The following is a 12,030-nucleotide window of genomic DNA, read 5'->3' as shown; positions in this document are numbered from 1 at the left end:
CTACTTCTTTTCTTTGTGAGATATAGGACCTCACTGTGCTACATGGTTAGCCTTACATTTGGGATCAATCAATCCACCTGCTTTTATTTGCCAAGGAGACCAGGCTGGCCTCAAGTTCACGTTGACCCTCTTGCATTTGCCTCTTCCGTGGTGTTATTACAGGAGAGCACCATCTCACGTGGACTCTGATCACTTTAGCAGGACCATGTGAGCTGCCATCATGGTTCAGATCCAGCACTTCAAGTCAGTCCACCCCAGCATCTTACTCTATAAGCTGCCAGGGCTGCAGAGGCAGACCCAGGAATAAGTCTTTGCCGTCGAAGATGAAAATCTGAAGTATGGCTTTGATGGAAGCTGGCACCTGCCACCTCAAAACACTTCTGAGAAGCCTGAGAGTCCCATGGAGGCACCAAAGGGAGACAAGGTGGTGATGAAGGAGTCTGCAGGTCCCACAGTGTCCCCAGAAAAACTAGAGAGGGACAGGTCCATGAGAAGATGCTTTTTTAAGTGGACTCACGAAACTAGCCGAAACTGGGAGGAAAGATGGTGGAACAGAGCCAAGGGAGCAGTGGTACCATGGTTTATACTGTATCTAGAAACCACGAGGAAGTCTGTGATCTGAGCTGCTACTGACCATAAAGGGGGGGGGGTAGGAAAAGGACTCAGTGACCTTTAAGGGAGTGGCCACCAGGCATTTGTCCATGCTCCAGTGAGTATATGGGCAACACAAATTGGACTTAGTATTTTTTTCTTCTTTTGTTGTGGTGGAGGGTTAAGGGTGGGGGTGGACCTGAGAGAACTGGGAAGTAAATGGGGTCAAGAACATGGTATGTGAATTTTCCAAATAATCAACAAAAACATTAAGTTTAAATTAAAGAAGAGGAAATTCTGAGGATCATCATTTTCAAAAATCAAGCTGGCGAGATGGTTCAGCAGTTAAGAGCACTGACTCCTTTTAACCACTGACTCAGAGGTTCTGAGTTCAATTCCCAGCAACCACATGGTGGCTTACAACCATCTGTAATGGGATCCAATGCCCTCTTCTGGTCTGTTTGAAAACAGCTACAGTGTACAAAAATCAAGAGAGGGAATGTTTCCAGAAAATGAGGAAAGGAATGAGACAGAAGAAGTGGAGGAGTGAAAGTGGGAGATGCAAGAAAAAAGGGGAAAAAGAGGGAGAGAAGAGAGGAAGGAAGAGAGCGTGTATAGAAGGAGGGAAGGGAGAGATCAAGTTTTTTTTTTTTTTTTTTAAGGACAGCAGCGAGGCATCCTGACTGTGTAGAAGTCCAATTTAGGTATCTCAGCAGGATTCAGAATGTGTCCTACTACACTAAAGACCTCAGGACCCAAGCCAAAGCCACACAGCGGCACAGGGACTGCCTTCATTTAGACCTCGCAGCTCCATGCAGCCATGGCTGACACCTTCCTGGAACACATGTGCCACCTGGACATCGACTCCGCACCTGTCACAGCCCGCAGCACTGCATTATTTGTACCACTGGCCCTGCTTCTTGGTCTGTGAAGATGCTGATAGAGATGGGAAAGTCTGGAATGAGTGTGATTTGGCTAAATTTCCCTCATGGAACCCATGGGTACCATGCAGGGACCATCAAGAACATTTGTGCAGTCACAGAAGTTTCTGATTCCATTCTTTACCATCCCATTGCGGTGAGTTTGGGCACAAAGGGATCTGAGATCCAGATGAGGCATCAACAACAGCAGCACTGCAGAGATGGAAATGATGAAGGGAGTCTGGAAAATGCCCTCATGGAAAATTGTGATGAGAGCATCCTGTGACTAGACTCTAAGAACATCTGCATGGGGGCGGAGATGGGCATCAAGATCTATGTAGATGTCAAGCTCATTTCACTGTAGGTGAAGGAGAAAGGTGCTGACTACCTGATGACAGGGGTGGAGGAAGGTGGCTCTTTGGGCAGCAAGAATGGTATGAACCTGCCTGGAGCTGCTGTAGGCCTCTCCCCACCCCAGAAAAGGACATCAGCATCTGAAGTTTGGAGTGGAGCAAGATGTAGACATTGTTTACATCTTTTATCCGCAAAGCAGCTGATGTGCATGAGTTTAGGAAGGTCCTGGGCGAGAAGGGCAAGAACATCAAGGTCATCAGCAAAATCGAGAACCATGAAGGTGTCCGCAGGTTTGATGAGATTTTGAAGGCCAGTGGTGGGATCATGGTGGCTCGAGGTGACCTGGGCACTGAGATTCCCGCAGAGAAGGTCTTCCTGGCTCAGAAGATGATGATTGGACGATGCAACTGAGCTGGGAAGCCTGTCATCTGTGCCACACAGATGCTGGAGAGCATGATCAAAAAGCCACGCCCCATCCGTGCTGAAGGCCGTGGTGTGGTCAATGCAGTCCTAGATGGAACAGACTGCATCATGCTGTCAGGAGAAACAGCCAAGGGAGACTACCCTGGGAGGCTGTTCGCATGCAGCACCTGATTGCCCGAGAGGCAGAGGCAGTTATTCAAGGAACATGCTGTCTGGTACCCATTAACAATGACCTCATAGAAGCTGCCGCGGAGGGTGCCTTGGAGGCCTCCTTCAGGTGCTGCAGTGGGGCCAGTACTGTGCTCACCAAGTCTGACAGGAGTGCTCACCAAGTGGCCAGGTACCGCCCTCAGGCTCCCACCATCGCTGTGACTCGCAATCCCCAGACAGTTTGCCAGGCCCATCTGTACCTCGGCATCTTTCCTCTGAGGTACAGGATGCCTGGGCTGACAATGTTGGCCTTCATGTACTTGGCCATGAATGTTGGCAAGGCCCGAGTCTTCATCAAGAAGGGAGATGTGTCCATTGTGCTGACCATGTGGCGCCCTGGTTGTGGCTTCACCAACACCATGTGTGTAGTGCCTGTGCCTTAATGGCCCCCTGGAGCTCCTCTTCTAGCCCCTGCCCCATCTCTTCCCCAATCCCATCCATTAGGCCAGCAACACTTGTAGTGCTCCCTCTTGGCCATAGTGTGGCGCTAGTGGGCTGGGACCCCAGAAAAAATAAATGCCTGTGAAACCCAGCAACAGAGCCCAGCGGTCTATCAGGTGGACCTACCCGAGCCAGGGGTGAAGGAGGAATGCGGAATGGAAACCGGCTGACTTTATCACAAAAGGGCAGCAGCATCTCTGTGTACTTTGCTCCTATAACAAGCTACCCAGCGAATCCCCAGTCTTGGACTGGAGTCAGTAGACAGCAAGAGTAGGGGCAGGGGGGAATGGGGGTCCAGGGGTCCTGTGTAGATTACTTTTGACCCTGACTCTGACCCTGACTTGCTTTCTCAACAGCTTTGGCCTCCCCCACATCTTGTGCACTTCACTCCTCTGCCACTGCAGACAAGCTCCGCCTTGTATTCTGCAGCATCTCCAGGCCTGTTGCTATAGTGACCACCTGAATGTCAATAAACAGCAGCTAAAGCAAAAAAAAAAAAAAAGACTTTTTAATAAAAAGGTCCTATGTCCCTCCAACCAGGTAAGGATGTCCCAATAATCTGTTCGACTGCAACATCATAACAATTAATACATTGATAAAGCTAGCACACCCATAATAATACCAATCTGCAACCTTGCCACAAGCTTAGTGAAAAGCTTTCAAAGCAGCAGTCTTTAAAGAACACCTCGTATCTAAACCATAACAGGTCTATTTTGCCCCTTGCTGCTTTGTGGTTTGGTGAGGTGATGAGTTTTGTACCATGTTGTGCTCCCAACAAGATGTTCTACCTCATTTTGGGCTAAAAATAGACAAGGCTAAGGGAGGACAGACTGAAACCTGCGCAACCATAAACACAATTTCCTCACATCACGAGGCTTGTCTTTTTTTTTTTTTTTCTTCTTGTCACAGTGTGGTAAATTTACTAAACACAGTTGCCTACTCAAGCCCGGAGACAGGGAAGGAAGCTGCTTCTATGTCATTATTTCCCATGGGATGCTGTCTCTGAAATCAAAATTCTGACATTTTCTTGATCATTTTCTGTCAAGCCTGAGGAGGTTACTAACGTGAGACACCTCGCCACCACCACAGTCCATGCACCATGGATACAGTGTGAGCCCACCAGAGTATATGCACCATGGGGTCCAGGGGTCCTGTGTAGATTACTTTTGACCCTGACTCTGGCCCTGACTTGCTTTCTCAACAGCTTTGGCCTCCCCCACATCTTGTGCACTTCACTCCTCTGCCACTGCAGACAAGCTCCGCCTTGTATTCTGCAGCATCTCCAGGCGTGAGACCCCCACAGTACATGCACCGTGAGTGCTGCATTACAGGCCTGAGCCCCCCAGCATAAATGTAACATGAGTGCTGGGTTACAGGCATCAGCCCATAGGCATGTGTCTCCAACAGCACATGCACTGTGAGTGCTGGGTTATAGGCCTGAACTTCCCATAGTACATGCACCATGAATGCTCAGCTACAGCTATAAGCCAACATCAGTGTATGCGCCATGAATGCTGGGTTACCGGCATGCATCTTCCACACACAAGTACTGGCTCACTGGATTAAGCCTTGCGCCATAAATTCATAATGATTATATGCTGGCTTATAGGTAAGAGCTTCCCACAGCATATCCACCATGTGTGATGATTTATTGTTTTGACTCTCAATCAGCACATTCACAATAAATACTAGGTTAGAGGCATGAACCAACAACAGCAGTACACACACAATGCATGCTGGGTTATAGTTCTTAGCTTCCCAGAGTACACGTTGCGTGAGTCCTGGGTTACAGGTCTAAGCCCACCATGTTACATGTGCCATGAATGCTAGGCTGTTGTCATGAAACCCCCACAGAGCATTCAATATCAGTGGTTGCTTATAGCCAAGAGCCTTCGTCAGTAAATGCATCATGAATTCAGGGATGCAGGCATGAGACTACATGCCCCATGAGTTGTGGGTTACAGGCCTGAGCATCCTAAAGTATATGCAGCATGAAGTCTGTTAAAGCCACGAGGACACCATATTACATGCACAATGAATGCTCAATTATAGTCATGACACCCCCCATGGGGTATGCAACATCAGTGTTCACTTACAGACATGAACCTTCCTCAGTAAATCCACCATGCTTTCTGGGTTACAGGTTTGAGCCTCCCACATAACATGCAACGTGACTTCTGGGTTACAAGTGTGAGCCTCCCATGTACAAACTTCATGATTACTGGGCTGCAGGCATGAGCCACCCACACTATATGCGGCATGACTGTTGAGCTAGTTATGCGCTCCAAACACATACAGGTGTCAGCCTCACACGTACCCTCCTGAGTGCTGTGTAACAGCCGTGAGACCATCGTGGTACCTGCACCATGAATGTTGTGTTGTAAGGCACAAGCCTCACACAGTACATGCACCATGAGTTCTGGGTTGCTGGGTTTGAGTCTTGCACGGAACATTTACACCGAGTGCTGTCAAACACACATGGCCTCCAACACTACGTGCACCCTGAGGACTATTTTGTTTGTTTGTTTGTTTGTTTTTGTCTCGAATGGTATTTTAAAAAAGACACTCAGATGAGTTCGTTTACCACAGTACAAACATTACATCACAGATGCGCCTCTCCAGAATGCTTGCGCCTTGCCTGCTGGCGTAAGGAATGTACCTCCCACAGTACATAACCATGATTGCTTGGTAACAGACATGAGCCTCCCTCAGCGCTTGAACTATAAAGGGTGGCTTGCAGGCATGGTCCTTCCAAAGTTCTGGCACCACGAATTCAGAGTTAGAATCATGAGTCTCCCAGGGCATTGCCTTGTTCTAAGCACAAGCCTCCGGCAGCATACGCAGCATGATTTCTGGGTTCTCCGCACAGTCCATCCACAATGAGTACTGTGGTAGGCATGAGCTTCGCAACATATATGCACCAAGAGTGCTGGGTTAGTAGTGCGAGTCTCCAGCAGTGCATCTTCCATGAACACTTGGTTACAACGCGGGCATCTTGAGAGCTGAACTGGGATCCAGGTATCAGCGGCACACACTTCCACAGACAGTACGTGCTGTGTGGTAGCCACAAGCCCATCACAGTACATGCATTCCTGGCGTGAGTATCACACAATACATTCATAATGAGTGCTGCTTTATAGGAATGAGCCTTCCACAGTACATGCACTGTGCATTCTGTGTAACATCCGTGAGTCCACTACAGCACACACACCGTGAGTGCTGGGATATAGGTGTCAGCCTAACCCAGTATATGCACCATGAGTACTATGTTACAGACATGAGCTCACCACAGTGGTTGTGCAATAGATGTTGGGTCATAGGCATGAGCCTCCCATAATAAGTTCACCGTGAATTCTGAATGACTGGTTTGAGACTAGCTTTGTATGCACAATGATTGCCTGTGTTTAGGCATAAGTTTTCCACGGTACATGCACCAAGATGGCTAGCTTATTAGTTTGAGTCTTTCATGGCACATTCACAGTGACTGTTGGGTTGTAGGCTTAGACCTTTGACAGTACATGTGCAGAATCTTTGCAACTGCCATGGGCAGCCGAGTATCTGTGGGAGGCAAGATGGTATAGTTGGGTTCAGCACTACTCGGTAGCTGGTGTTGGCTCAAGCTTTGAGAGTCTGACCTCGAGTAGTTTATTTTTAGGTGTATTTAAGCACAACACAATTTGCAAAATGTTTCCTGGTGATAATTCAATCCTCAGTGCACAACAACGCTTAAGCTGTGACTACATCAAAATTCTTTGTAAATAGCAAGTGACGCCTTCCTTAAAGATAGGCTTTCTGAGAAAAACACGCATAAGATAAGGAATTGGGGGTTGATCCACAGTGATCCGGACCACACAGATAGTGCAAAAGTCCCCAAAGGCTATGTCTGCTCCAAACCGCCTGGACAGAAAACAGGTTATACATCTCTCCCTTTGAAGAGGCAGCTCTGTGTGTTTAACATCCCTGATTTCCCTAGTGCTTTTCTATGAGCACAGGAACCTCTGTGCCTACTACACATGCGAAACATTGTTTCTGAGTTACAGGCCTGTGTCTTCAACAGTGCATGAATCATGTGCTGGGTTATAACCATCAGCTTCTCACAGTACATACACCCTGAGAGCAGGGATTATACTGCTACCCTCTAACAGCATATGCAATATGAGTTCTGGGTTACAGTCTAAAGTCTCTCATGCTACGTGCTCTGTGAGCGTTGACTTACAAGCATGAACCTGACATGGTACACGTACCATGATTGTTGCTTTACAGGTGTGAGTCTCTAATATACACATCCCCAGTGTTGGGTTACATCCATGAGCACTTCACATTATGTATACTGTGAATGTTCGATCATAAGCATTAGCCTCTCAGAGTACACTCACCATGAGTGCTGGGATAAAAGTGTCGGCCTCATACACTGCATGTACCATAGTGGCTGTGATATCTAAACTCTGTATCCATCACATGCACCCTGATTTCTGGGTTACAGGTTTGAGTTTTACTCAGTACATTACGATGGTTCCTGGGTCATAAGCATGAACCTCCAATAGTACATGCACCATGATTCCTGAGTCGCAGGCATAACCTCACCATGGTACATGCATCATGAATGCTGGGCTATTGTTTTTTGAGTCTTGTATAGTATATTCACAGTGAGTTCTGGGTTATAGGCAAGAGTCACCCACAGAACATGCACCTTGAGTGCTGGGTTCCAGGTCTGAGTCTCCCAAAGTACATGTACCATGAGTGCTGTGTCATATGCACAAGTCTTCCACAGTATCCACACCATGCTGTTAGGTAACAAGCCCCAGCATCCCACAGTACATGTGCCATGAATGCTGTGTTCTAGTCACGAGCCTCCAACAGTACATATGACATGAGTTTTGGGTTAAAGTCATGAATCTAAGTCATGAATCTCCCCCTGCCCACACACTGAATAATGACATACAGGTGTATCCCATACTACATCACCCATGAGTGCTAGTTTACAATCATGGACACCCCAAAAATACAGACACCATGATTTCTGGGTCACAGCAGTGAGCACCAAATAGTACATGTATCATGAATTCTTGGTTATGGGTGTAAGCCTCTCACAGTACGTGTACCATGAGTGCTATATTGCATACTCACAGGGTTTCTGGACCATCCCTCACCCCCTCTCATGGACTGTATCGGCTGACAATCCACAAGAGCAGGAAGACCCAAAGAAGATGTTCACTTCTGTAAATGATCAATTCTATAAATGATCACTTCTGTAAATGATCACTTCTATAAATGATCACTTCTAATAATGATCACTTCTATAAATAATCACTTCTAATAATGATCACTTCTGTAAATGATCACTTCTGTAAATGATCACTTCTATAAATGATCACTTCTGTAAATGATCACTTCTGTAAATGATCACTTCTGTAAATGATCACTTGTATAAATGATCACTTCTACAAATGATCACTTCTGTAAATGATCACTTCTGTAAATGTTCACTTCTGTAAATGATCACTTCTATAAATGATCACTTCTATAAATGATCACTTCTGTAAATGTTCACTTCTGTAAATGATCACTTCTGTAAATGATCACTTCTATAAATGATCACTTCTATAAATGATCACTTCTATAAATGATCACTTCTGTAAATGATCACTTCTGTGAATGATCACTTCTATAACAGTACAGAATTGCATTGCTGCATTGGCATCAAAATTTTTTTTTTGCTATAACAATAGTGCCACCATTTTCAATGTGTTTTTAACAACCTATATCTCTTAGGAACATATGTTCTGCTGCTCTGATGCAAGCACCTTCTGAGTTGTACAAATAAACTCACTTTTTTTTTTGTAAATGGATGCTTAAGTGGAAATTTCTGGGTTCTTTGGAAACTCAGATTTGTCACATGATGTTATTTTAGAAGCTGTCTAGTTGAGAGAATGCTTTGATGAAGCAGACCCTTGAGAGGATGTGTTTCTGAAGCAAACACATGAGTGGGCATATGACGTATCACTGGAGTGGATGCTTGAGAAGGTTGTGATGCTTAGAAAGAACATAAATAGAACCCCACAGGACGTTCTTGCATTGTTACATGGGGATTCACTGATGACGCTCTTGCATTCTTCCATTGCTGAACCTCGAGACACTTTCCTGGTCTTCAGTAGCCCCCATGCACCTGGGTCTTCAGAGAGAAGTGCATAAAAATACTTTGCGTGGTATTTCAGCTGATTTGGCAGATCATTGTAGTTTCTCTCAGATTTAGTCTGCTACTGATTCATGTTTCATGTTTGCTATTGGACTGGGCTGCTGAGATCCTGACAACGAGGATCGCAATTGCCCCCAAAGAACTACTTCTAAACAGATACACAACCCTACCTTTGCTCAGTGGGCTAGAAGGGAGGTAGGTAGAAGTGTTTCAGAACCCTAAATAAAGTAGGATTTGAAAAAAAAAGCCTACAGAATCTCATTCTTGTTCAATTAGGATGCTATAATACTAATCTCATGTGTCATTCTTCCTTTAAATCAGTTACATATTCTATATGTACATTGTTTTTTTTTTTTTTTAGCAAAAACACCATTGTGAGGTGTTTTAGTCACATGTACATGTGTTTTTCCAAAGAAGTCACTGTCCACTGCCTTAGTAATAGATGCATATGGGGTGCTCTTCTGTTAAATCCTTGTTTAATTGGTCTCTTGAAGTAGTATAGCAATAATAATCTCATGTGATCTGCATCCTTATACATCAGTCACCGCTCTGTAACAATGTACTTCTTTGAGAATCATTCCTATAACATTCTGTGGTTCCAAGTGTACTATGATTTTCAACTTTTTTTAAAAATCTGAGTCCTTTAGAAATGTATGTGATGCCATTCTGATCCAAGAAACATTTAAATTGTACAAGTAACTTAGTTCACTTTGTTGTAAATGAAACTAGATTTTGCTGCCATAGTAGTTCATAGGTTTATGCAACTAAACCTATGGGGTGTTTTAGTCAAATGTGTGGGTGTGTTTCAAAGACGTATTTGTGTAGGGCTTCAGTTACTGATGTGTATGCTGTGCTCTCTGGTTTTATCCTTGCTCAGTCAGTGTACCAGTGACTGCAACAATACTCTTATGTTCTCTGCTTTTCTGTAAATCAATTAGAACTTCTTTTACAGTTCATTTCTGCCAGATGCATCTGTACAACAAATGTCTTGCTGTTGTAAAAGTACTAACATAGTCACCGTGTTCTTAACAATTCCTGGAGGCATAGGAACATAGATATTGCTGTTCTGATTCAAGAAACGTCCAAGTTGTACAAATGAACTCATAAGCTTTCTCATAAACCAAGTTTCGATTTTGCTGCAACAGTAGTATGTTGGTATATGCAAATATTCCACGTGTGATATTTTTGTCAAAAGTGCATGTGTTTTGCAAGGAGCCCTCTGTGTACGGCTTCATTTATAGATGCACTTGCGTGCTGCTGTCCTATTCCTTTCCTGGTTTACCAGTGTCAAGGCACACTGCTGTACTGACAGTCTCATCTGCTCTCCTTCCCAGTATCTCCAACCCCACTTGTTACAGAACAGAATTGTTTTGTTGTATTGGTGCTACAGAGTTCTTGCAATTATAACATCACAACCATTTTCATTGTGGTTTTATTTTCCCCTAGCATCTGAGAGGCTTAAAGACATAGGCACTATTGTTTAGATTTTTTAAAAAAAATTCCAAGTTGTAGGATTTCTGTTGTAATTGGAGTTCAGAGATCACTGCAGCGGAGGCACATGGGCATACGTGAGTATGCCATCGTGCCAAATTTTAGTCAAATATGCCTGTGTTTTTCAAAGATTCCACTGTGTGCTGCTTCCATCATAGAAAACTTATGAGGTGCTGTTCCAAACAAACAACTTCAGAATTTTAGGAATGGCCCCATATGTAAATAATATTTAATTTTTTAGATCATATATTTGGTGCTGTATGCTCTGATCCCCTGAAAGCACTTTTGCTCTTAATTCTATAGGTCCCTCTGTGTTTCTTGGAGTGTATTTTAAGGGAAATAATAACCATTAGGATACTCCTTTTTTTTTTTTTTTAGGATCTGTCACTGTAAAATGGATTGAGGCATTAAAACATTTTTGCAGTTTTCTGTTTGCATTTTTAACCAGCAGAACAGACTAGTAAATTACCAGGTTGTGAACCGATACTTTCTTGCCCAGTATTGACTAGAAAAGAAACAAGACTAGTAGTAACAACTTAAGAGTAATTACTGTAGTTGGGAGAACTTCCAAGAAATTAGAATAGTGTGTGTGTGTGTGTGTGTGTGTGTGCGTGTGTGTGTTTCATTTTTCTATTTTCTTTCCTACTGAGCACACTATGAACTCCAGTTTACACCTTGGGCACAGAGTTTTCCCTCTCTGGTTTCCATGTGTGAGTGGACCAACAGCCTTGAAGCAAGATTTTTTTTCCCTGAGTGTGGAGTTGTGGCTACTTCCTCTTCCACAGTGTGTTCAGCTTTTATAGCCAGGGCTGCATATTTGTGATGATAAGCCAGAGGGGGAGTCTGTACTTCAGAAACTGTGCACCATGGATTTGTCTGTCCATCTGTGTTTACAAACTGCATTTGTTGGGTTTGGGACTGCTTTTGTTATTTTTCTTTTTTCCCTTTTCTTTTTATTTTGTTCTTTCTTGAGTGGAAAATTTTCCCCAGGTCACTTTGCTTCAGTAACAAAGGAAATTGTTTTTGAATAATTCGTCTTTCACTTCCTTCCGGTATTTGTACAAAATGACTCAATATTATTAGTAAGAAGTGCGTTATTTCTGTCATTGCTTATCTGTGTTGGTGCTCATCTGAGAAAATAAAGTTTTCAAATACTAAAAAAAAAGTTATAAAATAACTACACCTGACTTCTCAATGAAGATGTTAAACAACAAAATGGTCTAATTAGACGTTCTACGACCCTAAGAGACCACAGATGCCAGCCCAGACTGTTATACCCAGCAAAATTTTTAGTTGCCATTGATGGTAAAACTAATAGTTCATGATAATTTCCACTGGGGAACTTCTACAGCTGATAAACATTTCCAGCAAAATGACTGGATACAAAATTAACTCACAGAAATC

At 44.0% G+C, this 12,030-nt stretch overlaps 1 pseudogene across 1 annotated transcript; it reads left to right on the top strand.

Annotated features, from left to right (window-relative positions):
- Nucleotides 1-1,315: 1,315 nt before the first annotated feature.
- LOC308415860 (pyruvate kinase PKM-like) lies at nucleotides 1,316-2,881 on the top strand (annotated as a pseudogene). Its single transcript has one exon. The product of its transcript is annotated as a pyruvate kinase PKM-like (transcript).
- Nucleotides 2,882-12,030: the final 9,149 nt, after the last annotated feature.

The sequence above is a fragment of the Micromys minutus genome (assembly GCF_963924665.1).
Source record: "Micromys minutus genome assembly, chromosome: X".
In the NCBI taxonomy this organism is placed as follows: Eukaryota; Metazoa; Chordata; class Mammalia; order Rodentia; family Muridae; genus Micromys; species Micromys minutus.
This window is presented reverse-complemented; position numbering and strand designations above follow the sequence as displayed.